This window comes from Pinus tabuliformis, chromosome J (assembly GCF_031772625.1).
Source record: "Pinus tabuliformis cultivar Carrire ecotype Pingquan chromosome J, CPIR1, whole genome shotgun sequence".
Lineage (NCBI taxonomy): Eukaryota > Viridiplantae > Streptophyta > Pinopsida > Pinales > Pinaceae > Pinus > Pinus tabuliformis.
Window position 1 is genome coordinate 273,603 of NC_142295.1, and position 20,549 is coordinate 294,151.

The window sequence follows — 20,549 nt, forward strand, 5'->3', positions numbered from 1 at the left end:
CATTAGTGGCAGATCCTTCGCTATCGACAGTGGGAAACCATCATTGTCTCCTGATCGATAGATTCTTACAGGTGTTCGACTCCAGCTCATCTATTCACACTTGTTAGATTGTATTGGGTACCTTGACGCTCATTATCATTATCAGTGAGTAGTCTCGCATTTGTTAACGGTATACATCAATGACCGGTAATCAAACGATTTCTCACATGGTCGATTTCAGATCATTTATTCCCATGGTGTAGAAATGTACCACGGCGGTCGGTGAAGACCTCAGGTTGTATCAGCATTCATTGGTTCACTTGACAGTTGCTCCTGTTGCTGCTAGTTGATACCACTCCACTTTATATGTTGCAGTCAGTCATGGCGACATTTTATATGCTGGCACCTGAGTTTGCAGTGTAGTACCATCCTATTCCATCATGTTCAGTTGGTACCTTTTGGGATCAGTCTCTGATATCAGTGATCCGTTGTATCTTTCAGCATCATTGACAATCTTATATGTGATATTCAGACATGTACTTGTTCATTATCATCAGATGATCCATTATGTATCTTTCGGTCATTTATACTTGTATACTTAGTGGATCCGCTTGTACTTGATATGCGGACATGCTTTACTTTTTCTAAGCATGGGTATGCCCGCCTCAGACAGTGTTTCTTTCTGATCTCCTTTGGTGGCTTGGCAGGCTGAATTCTGGTGAAGTCCTCCTTGGTTTTTGACAGACTTCCTTTCCATGTACTCGCATAATATATTTCAGCCATCATGTATCCCTTCTGACCTCATATATTAGGGGGCATTTGTTATAGCTCCAAATCTCACTTCTATGGTTTGTGATGCTGTACTCATGGCCTAGGGCAACCCCTCCTTTCAGACCTGGTCCTAAAATTTAAAAAACAGTGTTTTATCCCTTATACACGACATTGCCCTGAGTTAAACGCGTGTATACGCGGGTCTGTGTATATCCAACCCGCATGTATGTATTAAAACACTTAAAAAAATATGAAACTCCTTATTTTTGGGCGGAGATCGCGGGTTTTACCTGCTGATCACCTGTTAGTGCCCGTGGCCCAACTGTTCCCAACCAACTCCTAACTAAAAAACTACTTTGGAGATGGTATAAAAAGACCTCAAAGGGAAGGCCTAAAGGAGGAGAGAAGAGAGAGAAAGGTTATTATGCTGAGATTTTTCCCTTGACCAGGTCTGAAGTCCCTTGTGCCTTATGCACTTCCCCCATTTTGTACAGGAAACCTTTGTTTCCTTGTGTGTTGATGTTCATCCACCATTTATGACATCATGGAGAGAGTCATGGAAGGAGTTTGTTAGAGGCTGGAACGGATCCGGAAGGAAGCTTTGCTTGGAGCCTGCTGAAGGTGACTCAGGTGAAAATATTCCTTTTTATGTACTTTATTTGTCTGTAATAAAAGAAACACATGTCTTGGTTTCCAAAATGAATCTTCTTTATGTTAATGATATTCATGTTTAGAATTCATATGTAAATGGTTGTTTGGATTTCATAACTAACTACCTTTCTTTATAACATGAAGATGGTTTCTTTATAAGTTTTTGTCTATGTACTGCTGTGTTCTTTGAATTGTTTGTTATGTAGGACAAAAGAGAAGAAGGGAACTCTAAGAAGGGTTTGGACCCTAAGGGTCTTCTCAAACGTAGGACCAAAGGTACGTACCCTTATCATAGAATTTGCTTACAATAGCATAATGGCTGTGTGAATGCATGTTTATTTGAATAGATAACTTTCAGTCTGCTAGGGTTTCAACCAAAAAAGCCCTAGGGGAACATTTCCCACTATCCTTGTGGCCTTAGGATTTGTTTTGCAGCACCCAAATCCTTCATTGCAAATGAGTTTGCCAATTTCCTTTTGAGCACATTTATTTCCTGCATGATAGAACCTGTAACAAGCATGTCATCTACATACAATAACAATATAATATAGCTGCCATCATTTTTCCAAGATAAACACAATGATCAGATTGACATTTAGTATAACTTTGTTCATACATAAACCTGTCAAATTTTAGATACCACTGCCTTGGAGCCTGTTTTAAGCCATACAAGCTCTTCTTCAACCTGCACACTAGTTTCTCCTTCCCTTTTACCTCATATCCTTGTGGCTGCTACATATATATCTCTTCCTCCAAATCCCCATGGAGAAAGGCTATCTTTACATCTAACTGCTTAAGATGAAAATCTTCAACTGCTACTAGACTTAAAATAGTTCTGATTGAAGTCATTTTCACAACAAGAGAAAATATCTCATCAAAGTCTATACCCTTTTTTTGTGCAAACCATTTCACCACAAGTCTAGCTTTATACCGTTTTCTACCTCCATCTTTTTCCTTCAACTTGTAAACCCATTTATTCTGCAATGTTGTTTTACCTGTAGGCAACCTGACTAAGTCCCAAGTCTAGTTATATGCTAAGGAGTCCATCTCTTCTTTCATGGCTTGCTCCCACTTCTTCCTGGCTTCTTCATAACATTCTGGTTCACCAGAATCAGTGAACAGTACATAATATAATGAAGGAGAGTATCGTTCAGGGGGTCTACTTATCCTGGTAGATCTTCTAACACCACTTTCAGGAGTTTGAAGTGCTTGTTGCTGTTGTGGTTGTTGTTCTGGCTATTGATCATTATGATTTTCAGGCACCATCACTTTTCCTGTGATATAATCAAGCACTGTGTATTCTCTGTTTTCTTTTTCCTGTTTCTTTTCCTACCACTGATTCTTATACAAGACCTTTTCGTTGAATATTACATCTCTACTCCTAATGATTTTGTGATTTTCATAATCATATAAGCGATAACCAAAACTATTAACAACATATCCAATAAAGGTACATTTCTTTGATTTTGCCTTAAGCTTTGTTCTATTTTATTTGTTAATGTGGACAAAGACTTCACAACCAAAAGTCTTTAAAAATCAGTAGTTTACCTTTTTACCTATCCATGCCTCCTCTGGAATACCACCATCCAAGGAACTTGAAGGCCCTCTGTTTATTAGATAAACAATAGTATCTACAGCAGCTGTCCAAAATTGTAAAGGCAATCCTGCATGCAATCTCATGCACCTTGCACGCTCCATGATTGTCTTGTTCATCTTTTCTGACACACCATTTTCTTGTGGTGTTCCTGGAACTGTCTTCTCTCTGCGAATTCCATTCTCTGAACAGTATCTATCAAACTCTTTGCTGCAATATTCACCTCCATTATCTGATCTAAGACACTTCAACTTTTTCCCTGTCTCATTTTCAACCAAAGCTTTCCATTTCTTGAAAATATAAAATACATCAGATTTATTTCGAACACAATAAATCCAGGTTTTTTTGGTTGCATCATCAATAAAATTAACATAATAATGAGAGCCACCAAGAGATGATACTTGAGCAGGTCCCCATACATCTGTACGCACAAGCTCTAATTTCTCGCCCTTCTTTTCTTTCCCAACTCTAAGGAATCTGACTCTCTTTTGTTTTCCATAAACACAATTCTCACATAATTTTAAATCAACATGCTTCAAACTTGACAACAAATTTCTTGAGTGAAGAATCTGCATCCCCTTCTCACTCATGTGCCCAAGCCTATGATGCCACAACATCGTATCTTCTCTTGTAGAGGTTAAAGCATTAACATAATTAGAAATACCATTGCATAAATACAATGTACCAACCTTTTCTCCTTTCGCTATTACTGGGGATCCTTTAGTGACCTTCTAGGTTTTATCTGTGAAAGTACTTATGCAACCTTCACATCCCAACTGCCCTGTTGAAATTAGATTTTTATTTAGATATGGAACATGCCTTACCTCCTACAATATCCATTGATTTCCATTCTGCTGTTTTATGAAAACTGTACCCATTCCGACGATTTTACAGGGTTTATCATCACTCAATCAAACCTGTCCAAAATCTCCTTGAACATAATCATGAAAATGTTTCCTATCAGGTGTGGCATGGAATGAGACCCTTAAATCTACCACCCAGGGATCAATAATATTTTCTAATGAAAGAATCAAAGCATCTTGCAACACATCACCTGATACATTCGCTTCATGATTGTTTTTTTGTTGCGCGTCTCCTTATTTTCCCTTTCGAGACTTGCAGTCTTTCTTCAGGTGTCCTTTCTTCCTGCATTTCCAGCACACTATCCCCGATCTGGACTTGGATCTGCCTTTTCTTGACTTACTGTGATATCTTGGGCTCTTTCCTCTTTCCATTTTTCTTCCCCTAGTCTTTGCAATCAAAGCATTACTTGATGTCTCACTGGAGCTTTTCCGTCGCATTTCCTCACTAAGGATTGCACCGACAACATCATTAAACTTTAAAGTACTAGATCCAGAGACAAAGTTACTAATGGCCATAACTAAACCATTCCAAATTTCTGGTGATGAGCACAGAAATAACAGAGCCCTAACTTCATCATCAAAATTTACCCCTACAGAACTTAAGTGACTTGTAACTGTATTAAAATCATTTAAATGGTCTGCAACAGATCCACCTTCTAACATCTTCATATTAAATAAACGCTTCATAAGAAATACTTTATTTGAGGTCGAGGTTTTTTCATATAGTTTGGCCAGTGCCGACATTAAACCCTCTATTATCGTTTCCTTTGAAATATTAAATGCTACCGACACTGCTAAGCACAACCATATTGTTCTAAGTGCCTTTCTGTCGAGAGTATCCCTTTCTGTGTTTGTCATACTCATCAGCTTCTTTGTCTTTCCACTCAATGGTAGGTACAGATCTCTCTAATACAGATAATCTTCCATCTGCATCTTCCACAGCTGGTAGTTTTGGCCATTGAATTTTTCGACCCTAAACCTACCATCTTCCACCATTGCTCCCACTCGAACTAGGAACCCTTCTCTCTCCTGCGAGTTTATCAGCCAAATAGACCTTCGTCTTTGATACCAGTTGTTAGAAAATTATATATTACAGAGCAATGGAACACATAAAATATTGCAGAAATATAAACACAGAAAAAACATAAAACAAGAGAGACACAGATATACGTGGTTCACCCAGTTTGGGCTACATCCACGGAGAAACAGCCAGTCCTTCTTTTATTATATTATCTAGCAAATTGAAGAGATACAACCTACAGCAGATCCGTTGTAACTCCCTCTTCGCTCTCAATCTCCTCTATTTTCCTCACTCCGAATACAGATATACATAGACACAATACAATTCTCTCATATATAGTGAGGGGTTTCATTTTAGGGCAAAAAACCCTGAATTAAACATAACTTATACCGTCAGATCATCCGCCTAATGAACGGCCCAGATTGACTAGAAATTACTAGACTTTTACAAGGCAAATTTACATCTATTTTTAGCTTCGGGGGCGCTTCCCCTGAACCCCCGCCAAGGGACCAATGGTCCTTGGACTCCCCCCGCATGGAGAGGTGTACAGTCTTCCTGGGGTATACATTCGATTGAAACCTTTGAATATAGAAGATAATCAAGCTCCACACCCAACAGTATTTGCCCTAGGTAACAGTAAAAAGACCATAATTAAATTTACATCATCAATTACATAAGTAAAAAATTTATTTCCCAAGATGAAAATCAAATCTGCAGTGAAAACTGAAAAATATCAGGCAACTAGTCAAACGCGCCATTTTTGTGCTAGGCGCGCCATCTCTTTGCCAGGCGCTCCATCCATGTTGCATCCAAATTTGGAGTGCCTTACCAACGTCTAAATTGAGCCTAGGATATCTCATTAGAAATCTTGTCCTGTCTAGTTTCCAAATCTACCTTTATTTTGTAGAATGCTTGATTTGACCCCTCATAAAGTGTTTCTCCCAAGACTGCTCAGTGCGCAGCACCAAGGTGAAAAAGGAGGGAGAACATTGATTTTTTGTGTGTTTTTCACCTTTTCACCTGCTAGTTGTGCAAACCAAGCCTAGAAAGGTTGTTTTCCTGCATGTCTTCCCTGCTTTGAATCTAATGGTGGTCTTATTTTGGCCACAAAGTTCCTCAAACAAAAGCGCGCTACACGCCTAACATTCTAGCTATCACAAAATTGTCTTGAAATGCACAAAATCTCCAAAATTTGCAAAAATGCAGCAAAACTTGTCAAAATTTGCTGAGTGATGACTAATGATGAGGGTTAGGCATGGAGTGAGGCTTCAGCAAGGATATAGACCCTTCCTTCCTCTTCTTGCTTGTTTAGGGTTTCAATTTTGGCATTAACTCTTCTAAGCATTGCCCTTGCAATCTTCTTTCTCATGGAATAATGCTTTGCCTTCTTTCTCTGAATGTGTTTGTTGGCCTTGTCTAGGAGCTTCTTCAAATGTTGTTTTACCTTCTCAAGCCACTGCTCCCAGTTCTCATTAATCATGATCGCAAACTATTCATTCAATGTGAGTTTTTTTGCAAGTTCAACCTACTTTTGTCTCTCTAGTTTTAGAGCTCTTTTCAGCCCTCTAGTCCTAGGTCTCCTTCTTGGTTCTTGTTCTTGTTCAGTTTCACTATACCTTCCATAGGCCTCACCAAGAAATGCCTTGGCTTTCATTCTTCTCCTTTTTCCTTAAGGAGCTGAATCTCCATGATATCATGCTTGGCTTGAAGCTGTTGGTTTTCTTGCTCATAATATGAAATAATAAATTTAGACCTCTCTAAATTGGTCTGGAGCTCTCTGATTTATGCACATTTTTCCTTGATGACTATGCTAATGTCAAAATCATGTTCTGTCTCATGGAGGTCCTCCTCCTCATATTGGTTGATCTCTGCTTGAATCCTTGCCTCTGTCATTTTTTCTTTGCCTTTGTGTACTTGTTTTATTAGTGAAGAAGGCAGGGCCCCTCCCACAATATGTGGGGAAAACACCTGCCTATGACCTCTCTGATAGGTTTGCGCCAATATACCCAAATCAGACCTCTTAGGCTTGATGACCTTAACCTGCTTAATTTTCTCAGGCTCACTGATCTCAGCTCTACTAGGTGACTCAATGTGCTCATGAAATGGTGATGGTGGAGGTGATGGTGAAGGAGACTGGTCTGATGATGATGCATGAACTATGGGCTGAGATGGAGGAATGGATGTGGAAGGATGAGATGATGAAGGCACATATTGAACATGTTGAATAGATGGATCAATGAATATGTCATTAACTATGAAAGTACTCCATGAAATGTTCAATTGTTTGAGGTGATGGAGGACAATGATTTTGATGAGGGAGTGGTGGAAAATACTTTTCATTTGATGCTCATATTCTCTTTTTTGGACAATATATGCCATCTTGTCAATGCTCCAGAAGAGAAAATAAGGTATGTTGAGCATCTTGACCCTTGTGAAGTGCATGAGTAGCCGGATATGATAGGTATAAAGTCTAGAGAACCTACCTTCACAAGTAAAGTATTTCATGATGATTTTCATCATGGGAACATATCTCTCCAGGAGGTAAGAGAAAGGAAAAAGCCTCTTTCTTTCATTCTTGTATCTAGGTTTGATGTATGGCTCATAGTAATGCTCCTCCAAGTCTTTTTGCTTGAACCATTTTTCCCCAACATTTGGGATTCCAGTAGCAGCTGATATGATGGTAGTGGACATAGTGAAAGTGACACCAACAAGGGTTACCTGGTTGTCATGGAGATTGGAGATGAATAGTCTGCTCAACATAGGATGATGTTGGACCTTTTGTATTTTCTCACAGAATTCAAAACATCCTAGATGCTTAAAACATGTTACAGCCATGGGAGATGCCATGAGTTCCTTGGTATGTCTTGGCTCAAGTCTAAGGATTCTCCCTCCTTTGTTTGGCTTCCTCTCCTTTCTTTCTTCCTCCTCACTGGAATTTCTGTTCTCTTCTTCTGACATGGTGTCTTGATGTTTAAAACCCTAGGGAGATGAAATAATAGTGGAATATAGGTATAGGGAGTTAGGAATGGTGTGAGGAAATTCAGAGAGATGAGGGAAGGGGTTTATGGTTTAAGGGAAGTGACAGGGAGTGGGAATGTGATGGGATTTAGGATAGGGAATTTTATTACAGGTTAGGGGTTTTGGGAGCCTAGGAAAATGGAACACCTAGGTCTTAGGGTTTTGGGAATAAAGGGCTTTGGGAAGTAGTGATATGATATGGATGTTGGGAGAGGGTTTAATAGTGATATGGTAAGGGAATAGAAGTACTAGGGAGTGAAATTGGAAGTGTAGTTAGGATTTGATTATGATAATAGGATTTCTCTCAAAGAAGACATTAAATTTTGCAATGACATTTAGAAAACCACAAAATGACTTGAGGAATGCTAGGAGGGTGTATCTTGAGTGTTACTTACTTGCTGGAGGATGAAGGCAACCAATCTTGAAGTTTTTGAAGCAATGACACTTGGTTTGGAGGCTGGTGAGAAATTTTGGGCAAACAGGAAACGCACAACACAGGCGCGCCCTCCACAACATAGGCACGCAGCGTAACACACAGGCGCACAACGTAACACTGAATCGCACCTTCCACAACACAAGTGCGCAACGTAGCCTCTGTTTTTCCAATTTCACCTTTCAAACTTGAAAATTTCTCCTTTGCTGAGGTTGCTTGACAATGACAAGAGAAAATTAGGTTTGAATTGATGTCTTGAGGGTTTAAATACTTTGTGGAATTTGATTTTGTTGATTTAAAACCCATTTTTCTAATGTTTCAAATCACTTTTGAAACATTGCACTAATACCCTTTACCTTCTCTGTTTTTCTTTACAGATTGATCAATTGCTACAGTGGGAACTCTTTGATTTGACATTTATTGTTCAATTGGCATGTGGAACTGAGTTGGCAACTTGAGAAAAATTTACTTATTACATATAATTGACATAAAATTACATAAATAAAAAAATAAAAACACCTCTGTTTTTTGGAATAAAATTACAATTTGGAATGAAACTCATACTTGAAATCAAAATTACAAATTTGGCAATCATCTTTACATGTTTGTAAATCCTCTTTAAATGAAAAAGGGATATTATTATGTTCACTCTCATACTTTTGTTGGCCTTATGCAATGAAATGGTGTTTTATTGGACCTTGAAAAAATGAAACCTAGAGACCTAATGAAAACCTTGAGTGAGCATACTTCATGGTGACTTGAATGACATAGAGACATGATGAAATAAGCTTTCAAAATTGATGTATGCTCAGTAAGACATGAAGGTGGGCCAACAAGTATAGATTTTTGAGGGAGAGTGAGGTTTTTGACTAGGGCTACCATCAGTGAGTAAATTTTTGAATGAGGACCTAGGTGGAATGACAAAAATTTATGAGCGAGACCCTAATATGAATATGAAAAGGGGAGTTTTGATCACTAATGGAAGCATGCAAATACTGACACTAGCATCGGCCTTATTGGGGATGGCAGCTCCTTGGAGGTTCCAAGAACACCATAGACCAAGTGCCTAACCATGTGGGCCAATACGGTCAAAAACTTAAACTAAAATGCATGACTGAACGCTGACAACTAAAATGACACAAACTGACTTGAAATTGACTGAAAAATGACTCAATACTAACTTACTTAACTAATAACTGAACTTTGAAAATGGCAGAAAATCAGTGATGCTCCATGGCCTTCACTTCGGGCTCCAGACTCCTGTGATTCTCTACTTCACACTTGCAGAAGGTTAAATTGTTATTTACAATGAAACTGGGAAATTTCTGAGAAGTATGCTTTAGAAAAGATAGTTCTGAAGGAGCCTACCATTAACTAGTCCTCCTAAGCATGGTTCTCCACTCATCTCATCTAGCATGAAATAACTTTTACCTCGAAAAGCTGAAATCTTATAAGGCCCTTTCCACAAATTTTAAAATTTACCGTGCTTACCCTTGTCCTCGTTTCTGGCATCCTAGCGGAGTACCACATCTCCAATTTTGAAGTCATCCTCCTTTGTTTTCCGGTCATAGATTTTCTTTATCTTGTCATGGAGCTTGGAGGTGTTCTGAAATACCTCGTCTTGTGTCTGCTATAGGTGAATCATTTGATTGATCCGCCACTATATATTGTTCTCTTCACTTCCTGCTTCTTGTAACAACTTCATGACCGACACTGCTAATGATGAAGGAAACACAATATATACTCCATACACTATTTGAAAAGGAGAGAGCAATAGATTTCTTACTACTCACCCGATTTGCCCACAATGCATTGATCAACTTTTTGTGCCAATTCTTTTTGTTGGCCTCCAACATTTTCTTGATGATGTTGATCAAGGATTTATTGGAGGATTCTGCCAATCCATTTCCTTGTGTGTAGTAAGTTGTTGAATGTTCCAACTTGATGTTATATCTGTCACAAAACTCAGTCATCTTCTTAGACTTGAATGTTGTCGCGTTGTCTATGATGATCTTATTAGGAAAACCAAAATGGGACAAGATGTTAGTTTCTAAAAATTGAATGATAACAGAATATGTTGCTTGCCTAGTTGGAATCGCTTCAATCCACTTAGTAAAATAGTCTGTAGTTGTCAACATCCACTTGTGTTGTGCGAATGATGATGGGTGAATATCGCCTATGAAGTCTAGGCCCCACTGCCGAAAAGGTGCATGAACTGATATAGGTTGTAGAGGCAAAGGAAGAAGCTTTCTTTTACCTTGGAAAACTTGGCACTTGTGACAACTCATCACTTGTAGATATCTGCAAAAAGTGTAAGCCAATAGTAACCCACTCTCAGTAATTTGTTGGTTGTGGTCTTCCAGTACAAGTGGTCCCCACAATCTCCTTTGTGAAAGTCATTTATTACCTCTTTAGACTCATCTTTGGTTAAATAGTTCAGCAACACACCTCCAAGATCCTTTCAATAAAGTGTGTTGTCCATTATGAACTATTTAGAATCCTTCAGCTTCAATGACCTGCTCTTAGCCTTAGACATGCTTGGAGGGGGGTTTAGATGTTGTAAAACATAGATAATATCAGAATGTCGTGGAGATGACAAAAAGATATCATATACTTGAATGAGATCTAATTATTCTTGGTTATCGGACAATGCTGATACAAGGTTGATATCTAGAGCATGGAGATTTGAATCACTCATGAGTTTGGCTAAGCCTTGACCCTTGATCAGCTTGGTGGACCTGATCTCAAGGCCATACTCTAATAAATCTGCTATCCATCTACCTCTTCTACCTTCTATGTAATTTTGCATGAGAACTTCTTTTACCGCCGCATTAGGCACATAAGCGAGAGTATGCGAATGTAAAATGTAAACTCTAAAATCTTTCACCACTTTTACCAAAGCCAAAGTCTATTTCTCTATGATGTTATACTTAAGGGTTGCATCCCTGATATTGCGACTAAAAAATGCTATTGGAAGCTTAGTCTTATCCCTTTTCTGCATCAAAACTGTTGCCATGGTATGCTCAGAAGCAAAAGAGAATATTATGAAATCGATGCAATAATCAGGACTGATTAAAATAGGGGTAGTGTTCAAGGAAAATTTTACTGCATGAAAGGACTTGCGAGCTTCTTCAGACCACTTTACACCATTTTTTTTCAACATATTCATCAACTCTCTAAGATGTTCAGCGAAATTAGGGATAAATATATGTAAGAAATTCATCTTACCATTGAATTCTTGGATTTCTTTCTTGCTGCGAGGAAAATCAATTTTCCAAATGGCTTCTACACGTTAAGGGTCAATCTGGATGCCATCCTTGGAGATGATATGGCCGAGAAGTTTTCCTTCGTCCATGGAAAATAAGCTCTTCTTCGGGTTAAGAGAGATTTCGAACTTTCTGCATCTCTGGAAAATAACTCTTAAATGATGCAAATTCTCATCATCTGAATGTGAAAATACAGTCACATCATCTAAATACATAACCAAGAAAACATCTTTTTCATTGGCAAGGGCTATGTCCATGTGTTAAATTATGGTATGTTCTATGCTTATAACAGTTTACTTCTTTTTCTTATTATATTCCACCGATTAGAAATCACATGTACATAAAGTAAAGTGCAGATAGAACATTAAACGATCGACAGAAAACAAGCCAAGACAAGAGACACAAGATGTGGCGGCTAGCCAGGGACAAACCCCACAATGTGTGGGGAAACCCTTTGATCAAATCTTCTTTTATCTTCAATAATTCAGCAGAGAGAAATAGTACAATAAATCTGATTCATATCAGCAGTAGCAAACCCTAGATCAGTAGCATCAGCATTAGCGGCTTCATTATCAAACTAGGGCAGACCATATCTCACAAACCGACAGTCGGATTGACTTCATTCCACCACCAAACGTTTCGGCTTCCAGAGGAGGTTCAGATGAACCTATAGCACAGTTCAGATGAGGAGATCTTCTAGGCCACGCAAGTCAATCTTTACTTCTGCAGTTGCAGCTTCAGTTTCAACAGTTTCCGGCTTCAAACTAGGGCAGTCGATATCTTGCAAACCGTTTGTCGGATTGACTTCATTCCACCACCAAAAGTTGCGACTTTCAAAGGAGGTTCAGATGAACCTACAGCACAGTTCCAAAGAGGAGATCTTCTAGGCCACGCAAGTCAATCTTTACTTCTGCAGTTGCAGCTTCAGTTTCAGCAGTTTCAGGCTTCACATGTGTGAGAGAGAGAGACCCATTTCAGCGCAGTAGAGAAGAGACTCATATCTGCGCAGTAGAGAGAGAGATGTGATGAGATGAGTGAGTCCAAATGAGGAAAAGTCCTCTTATATTTATACACAACGTTGGTGGGTGAATAGATGCGACTGTTGGGCTTCTGAGCCTACATGAGTTGTAGGTCGGCTTGATAATAATTCCATAATCAAAATAAATTCATATCTCCACGAATACTTATCGGAATTGGATGATCTGTATATCAATCCTACACCTCTCGACGAGAGGAATCTAATAAAAATATTATTAGCCATGAATAATATGACCCACATGAAGTTTTGCCCTGGTTTCCAATTTTAACACTCCCTCTCAACCATGGAAAACTTCATCTACAATCTGTCTATCGGTTGTTACTATTCATCCATCAAATGCACTGCCTTGTACAACCTGACCCTTGCCCTGCTCTGCTCTATTTTTCCTGTTCTGCTTTGTCTTGTTCTGCCCTGCACTGATTTGTGCTGTTTTGTTCTGTTCTGCTCTGCTCTTGCATTGTTCTGTTCTACTCTACTTTTGTCTGAATTATGAAGAAGAAGAAATGATCGAGGATGTATCATACTGACCCAAAGTCAGTCTCAGAGTATGTACCACTGGTCCCAGACCAGTCTCAACCAACCCAAAGTCAGCGTCATAGTGAGTACAACTCCAATGGTCCCAGACCAATATCATCCTCCACTGACTCAAAGTCAGTCTCAGAGTATGTATCACTGATCCCAGACCAGTCTCAACCGACCCGAAGTCAGCGTCATAGTATGGTACAACTCCTACCACTGGTCCTAGACCAGTATCATTGATCCCAGATCAATGGAGGTCATCCTAGCGTAGGGAGTACGGTAGTTACAACGATGCGTCCATCGATACTACTATGGTCCCTAACTTCATTTCCCTGCTCATTGATCAGATGAGAGGTACTTCTCATGAGTCCCAGACAGCATGGGTAGGATGCCTCGAGAGGAGAACTAATCAATCCTATTCTCACAGGAGAACACATCAATCCTGCTACAATTGCCATGGAGAACACATCAATCCAGGCCTCACAGGAGAACACATCAATCCTGCTACAATGTCGCCACGGGGTGTACATGTATACCACCAAGGGATAGTGAATAATCTTGTGGTCATATGCTACTCCAAGAAGCACCTCGCACCCCCCTGGAGCTCTCAGAGCTCAATGCATCATACATGACCCTCATTGGAGGGTCTTTGAACAACTCCAAGTTGTTCACAGAAAGTCAGAAATTTTACTTTCCCAAGGGGTTTTGTCAGAATGTCGGCGACCTGTTCATCTGTACCGATATGATGGAGCCTTATAGCTCCCCGTTGCACCATATCTCGAATATAATGGTATCTGATATCAATATGCTTGGAGCGATCATGGAATACGGGATTCTTTGACAAACGAATCCCACTTTGGTTGTCACAAAGGATCACAGTGGTATCCAATGTGAATCCAAACAACTCACTGAAGAGCTTTCGCAACCAAACTGCCTCACAAGAATCCATGCTAGCAGCAATATACTCTGCTTCGGCGGTGCTCAAAGCCACCGACTTTTGTTTCCTGCTCATCCAGGATATCGAAGCAGATCCTAAGGAGAAACAACACCCGGAAGTGCTCTTACGGTCCTCCACATTGCCTGCCCAGTCAGCATATGTGTATCCAAATAGTCTCACATCTCTGGCAATGTATCTTAACCCATAAGTGATAGTGCCATGAAGATATCTCAGCAGATTCATGGCACCAATCCAGTGTATGTGGTGGGGTTCAACCATGCTCAACGTGTTGACTGCAAAGCATATATCTGGACGGGAGTTCACTAAGAACATCAATGCTCCGACAAGTTGCCGATACTCATTAGCATTTCGTAAAACAGGTCTAGCAGCACTACCGCTTAACTTCTTGAAGTCAAGCTCCATCAGAGTAGTTACATGCTTGCAGTCCACCATTCCGAATCTTTCCAATATCTTCACCACATATTTTCCTTGAGATAGGAAAATTTCTCCTGGCTTTTCCCACACTTCAAGTCCTAGGAAGTAGTGCATCAGTCCTAGGTCTTTCATTTCAAATTCAGAGGAAAGCTCCCTCTTACATTTGTGAATGAGAGGGTCTGCACCTGTTAGAAAGAGGTCATCCACATACAACACTAGTATGAGAGGCTTGTCATCTTCAACCTTAAAGTAAAGGTTAGGATCGACTTCACTCCTAGTGAATCCCAACTTCATCAAGTAGCTATCAATCCTCTCATACCATGCTCGGGGTGCTTGCTTCAGCCCATAGAGAGCTTTCTTCAACCTGCATACATGAGATTTTCGATCATAAATCTCAAATCCTTCGGGTTGCTCCACGTAGACCTCTTCTTTGATCAAGCCATGCAAGAACGTAGTCTTGACATCCATCTGATGTAGGTTCCATCCTTGTGAAGCGGCAAGGGCTATGATCGAGCGAATGGTCGTATATCTGGCAACAGGTGCAAATATCTCATCATAGTCTATACCTTCCTTTTGGGAGAAACCTCGAGCAACAAAACGAGCCTTATACTTTTCCGTGCTTCCATCTGCTGCATGCTTTATCTTGTAAAGCCATTTGGAAGTAACAACAGTCTTGTCCTGGGGTCTGGGAACTACTTCCCAAACATCATTCTTTATGATAGACTCATATTCTTCGGTCATAGCATCCTTCCATACTTGATGCTTGACGACATCTGAGAATGACGAAGGCTCATTTTGTATGATCGTGCTCATGATGGTCAGGTATCCTTGATACCTATTAGGTTTCTTACTTTCACGAAAGGTTCCTCGGGGCGCAACATGTCCTTCAGCATCATCAAGTAACCCCTTAAGCCATGAAGGCCTCTTCCTAGAAGAGGAAGGCTCATATGGAGGAGGATCAATCGGATCCATGGGTTCTTCTACATCAGGCATTGATTCATCATCCTTTTCTTTCGGTTCCCTGGTGTCGGCTTCTTGAGAGCTCCTCAAAGTCGGAAGATTGATCACCTTGCTGAGAGCCATATCTTCGTCAAAGGTGACATCATGACTAATTATGACTTCCCTTTGACCAGCTACATAGATTCTATAGCCTTTAGTATTTTCACCATAGCCCACGAAAATTCCCTTCTTTCCAGATGCTCCCAATTTATTTCTTTTCTCTTTTGGCACATGAAAGTATACAGGGCTTCCAAAAATTTTAAAATGAGAAACATCAAGTTTCTTACCGGTGAATTTTTCTTCAGGAGTCTTGGAACCCAATGCTTGATGAGGGCATCGATTTTGTACATATACGACAGTGTTTGCAGCTTCAGCCCATAGAAACTTAGGAAGACTTTGATCATGTAGCATGGCCCGAACAGCTTCCATAATTGTGCGGTTCTTCCTTTCTGCCACACCATTTTGTTCAGGAGTATATGGTGTAGTAGTCTCCCTCTTGATGCCAGCCTCTTTACAAAAAACATGGAACTCATTAGATTCATATTCAGTCCCATTGTCAGTTCTTAAGATCTTAATCTTCTTTTCGGTTTGATTCTTGATTAGGGCTTTGAATTGTCGGAACCAAGGGAACACTTCATCCTTCTTTTTCAAGAAGTATATCCAGGTCTTTCGAGAATGGTCATCTGTAAAAGTGAGATAATATGAGTATCCTCCCAAGGAGTTCACAGGCATCATACCTGATATGTCTGAGTGAACTAGTTGTAATATATCGGAGGTCTTGCTTTGACTTGAAGGGAATGGTCCCCTTTTGAGCTTTCCTTCGGCACATCCCGGACATACACCTTCTTTCTCTACTTGGATATCAGGCATCCCTGTTACCATTTGTCTTACATCGGGTAGAGCTTTGTAATGAAGGTGGGCAAACCTCCGATGCCAAACTTCGGACTGAAGCGTTGTGTCACAAGACATGACACTTAGCGGACTTCCACTGACTTGATATAAAGAATCAACTCGAAACCCAAGAGTGAAAGCATCTTTAACATTATTTTTCCATATGCGTACCTTACCATCGCTGAAGGTTACCTTATAGCCTTTGTCTTCCATTGCCAAGATGGATACCAGGTTCTTTTTGAGATCAGGTACATATAATACATCTTGTAAGTGAATCGTATTACCTTGATTCAGTTTAAGAGAAACATTGCCTACACCTTTCACTGGGTATTTCATGTCATCTCCAAGGACAATTTCCAGGTTAGTTTCTTTCTCTACCAGATTATAGAGTACTTCTTTGTAACCAGTGAAGTGTCTTGAGGCACCACTATCAATGAGCCAAATTCCCATTGAGTCCGAAGGAGCGGAGGTAGATAGAGCAGCTGGTAGATAATATTCAGCCTGCTTATCGTCAACAGTGTTAGATTCATACCTGGAATTTCTAGCCTTCTTGAATGGTTGCCCTCTTCCTTGATTTCCCGCATTCCTTTTTCCTTTGTTGTTGAATTTTCCATTCCTTCGATTACCATGAGAGGGATTTTGATCATCATCACGGTGAGAGTCCTTTCTATCAGGGCATTCCCTTGCATAGTGACCTGCTTTATTGCAAATGAAACATCGTCCTTTTCTTCCACCCTTAAATCCAGCCTTTTTTTTCGATTTAGACCCAGAATTATTTCTTTTCTTAGCATGAGAAGAAAAAGCAGCAGGAGGACCTTTAGGCAAGGGCATTTCTTGCTCTTCTACCCTTGTTTGTTCTTGAATGCATCTAGCCATTAATTCCTCAAAACTAGGAATTACATTATTGTTCAGAAGAGTAGTCCTGAACACATACCATTCAGATGGTAATCCTCCGAGAGTTGTGAGTGCCATTTCTCTGTCAGTAATGGTTTCCCCAATAGATAGGAGATCGTTCTTGATCTCGGTGATTCTTAAGTATGCTTGCATACTTTCATCTTTACCCTTCTTGATTTCCCTCAACTTATTTCTAAGAAACAAAACTTGATTTGCATCATTAACTTTAAATAAACTCACCAGTCTGTTGTAGATTTCCTTGGAGGTGTCTAGATCAGAGATGTAGGCCACCAAGCGCTTGTCGATAGAGTCCCAGATGATCTTCTTTGTTTTGACTTTTCCATTTTTCATTTGTTCCAGGCAGCAGCAGATGCATTTGATGAAGGCTCAACAATATTGCCTCTTACATGGTCCAGCACTCCTTGATCTTCAAGGGTTAAATCGATAGACATCTTCCATCCGTGATAGTCAGCTTTCTCACGGAGCTTGTCTTCGGCAGGAAAGAGTGTTGAGGACCCCATAGTTCTTTTAGGATAGCCTTGCCAATCTTCTCTTCAATGATTGCTCTTGCTCTTGCTCGGGCTTTGTCTTCACCTCAGCTCTGATACCATGTTAAATTACGGTATGTTCTATGCTTATAAAAGTTTACTTCTTTTTCTTATTATATTCCACCGATTAGCAATCACATGTACATAAAGTAAAGTGCAGATAGAACATTAAACGATCGATAGAAAACAAGCCAAGACAAGAGACACAAGATGTGGCGGCTAGCCAGGGACAAACCCCACAATGTGTGGGGAAACCCTTTGATCAAATCTTCTTTTATCTTCAATAATTCAGCAGAGAGAAATAATACAATAAATCTGATTCATATCAGCAGTAGCAAACCCTAGATCAGTAGCATCAGCATTAGCGGCTTCATTATCAAACTAGGGCAGACCATATCTCACAAACCGACAGTCGGATTGACTTCATTCCACCACCAAAAGTTTCGGCTTCCAGAGGAGGTTCAGATGAACCTACAGTGCAGTTCAGATGAGGAGATCTTATAGGCCACGCAAGTCAATCTTTACTTCTGCAGTTGCAGCTTCAGTTTCAGCAGTTTCCGGCTTCAAACTAGGGCAGTCGATATCTTGCAAACCGTTCGTCGGATTGACTTCATTCCACCACCAAAAGTTGCAGCTTTCAAAGGAGGTTCAGATGAACCTACAGCGCAGTTCCAAAGAGGAGATATTCTAGGCCACACAAGTCAATCTTTACTTCTGCAGTTGCAGCTTCAGTTTCAGTAGTTTCAGGCTTCACATGTGTGAGAGAGAGAGACCCGTTTCAGCGCAGTAGAGAAGAGACTCATATCTGTGCAGTAGAGAGAGAGAGAGATGTGATGAGATGAGTGAGTCCAAATGAGGAAAAGTCCTCTTATATTTATACACAACGTTGGTGGGTGAATAGATGCGACTGTTGGGCTTCTGAGCCTACATGAGTTGTAGGTCGGCTTGATAATAATTCCATAATCAAAATAAATTCATATCTCCACGAATACTTATCGGAATTGGATGTTCTTTATATCAATCCTACACCTCTCGACGAGAGGAATCTAATAAAAATATTATTAGCCATGAATAAGATGACCCACATGAAGTTTTTCCCTGGTTGCCAATTTTAACACCATGGCACGCTGAAAAGTGGCCCCTGCATTTTTGAGACCGAATGGCTTTTTTGCATATTTGAATGTGCCCCAAGGTGTGGTAAACATTGTCTTGTCATGATCATCCTCGTGCACTAAAATCTGATTGTAACTGGAGTAGCCATCCAACAGTGACATTCGAGAAGTGCCAACAACTCTCTGAAGGATATGATCCATTTTGGGAAGTGGATAATTGTCTTTCAGAGACACTTTGTTTAAGTTTCTGAAGTCTATGTGGAGTCTTATTTCTCCCATTTTCTTTCTTACCAGAACTAGATTTGATATCCAATCCGAGAATATGATAGGAACAATGATGCCCACCTTGAAGAGTCTGTTAACTTCTTTCTCTATGGATGTAAGCAACCTTGGGTTGATCCTTCTTAGCTTTTGTCTAAACGTCTTTTGATCGAGTTTTATTGGGATATTATGCTGAATTATTTTCTTGTGAAAACATCAAAAAACTCATACAATAAATGAATATACTTTTCTTTTACCTCTGGAGATAATTATTTGGAAAACTTGATCATTTTTTGTTTATCTGTTGTTCTGATGTTCACGTCTTCAACACCTTTCTCTGTAGGAACCAAAGTAGGTTTCCTTGCTACATCATCTCGATCAAACAAATCTTCCAAAGGTATAAGACCTTTCGGAATATTGTTGTCCTTTAGATGTAGTATATTAACTTGAGCTTCCTCGATGACTTGATCATCCTTGTCATAAACTTCATCCATGGAACAATTCTCAAACTCTCCATAACTCCAAAAGAAAGTTATTTACCTACTTATCATCCCAGAATACTTGCCAATATCACAAGTTATCGGGAATAGAGGTTCGATGCTTTACATGAATCTCAAATTTCCTATTTGAAAAGATGGGGATTTTGAAATTGCTTGCAGCTGTAGCCAATGAATATGCCATAAGATTCTGACTCCTTGGCACAACCGAAAGTGTATACTCAGGAAACATTCTCAAAATATCTAATAAAACATTCCTATATTGTCTCATTTGTGGATGGTCAACTTGATATTCACCTTTAACTTGCTTGATCACAAGTTCTGAATCACCATACACAGAAATTCTTCATGCACCCAATTTTTTCAAGATCTTTAAGCCTGTGATCAGTGCTTCATACTCCGCCTCATTGTTGGTGCAATCAAAGCTAACTTGTACGAGCATAATCTAACATTCTGAAGAACCTCACCTTGCTGATGATGTGGAATTTAGATTCAAATGCTAATGCCTGCCCCATCTTTCTTGAGAGCACAATCAAAGTCCATGGTCCAAAGACCATGCTCCTCTTCCAAGTGCTGGAAATCTAGTTTTTGCTTTAGTTCAAATTTCTAAACTTTTTCTTCAAACCTTTCTAAATTTTCCACAACCTTTTCTGATGGATGTTCTGAGCTTTTCTCTGCCTTGTCTGATGGCTATTCTGATGAACTTGGCAGATTCTCCTTTCCCTTATCTAAAACCGCTCTTATACAATTTGAAATCTCTGGTACATCTTCTATTTCTACAAGATGATTGTCTACATCATTCAATCCACTATCATTATACA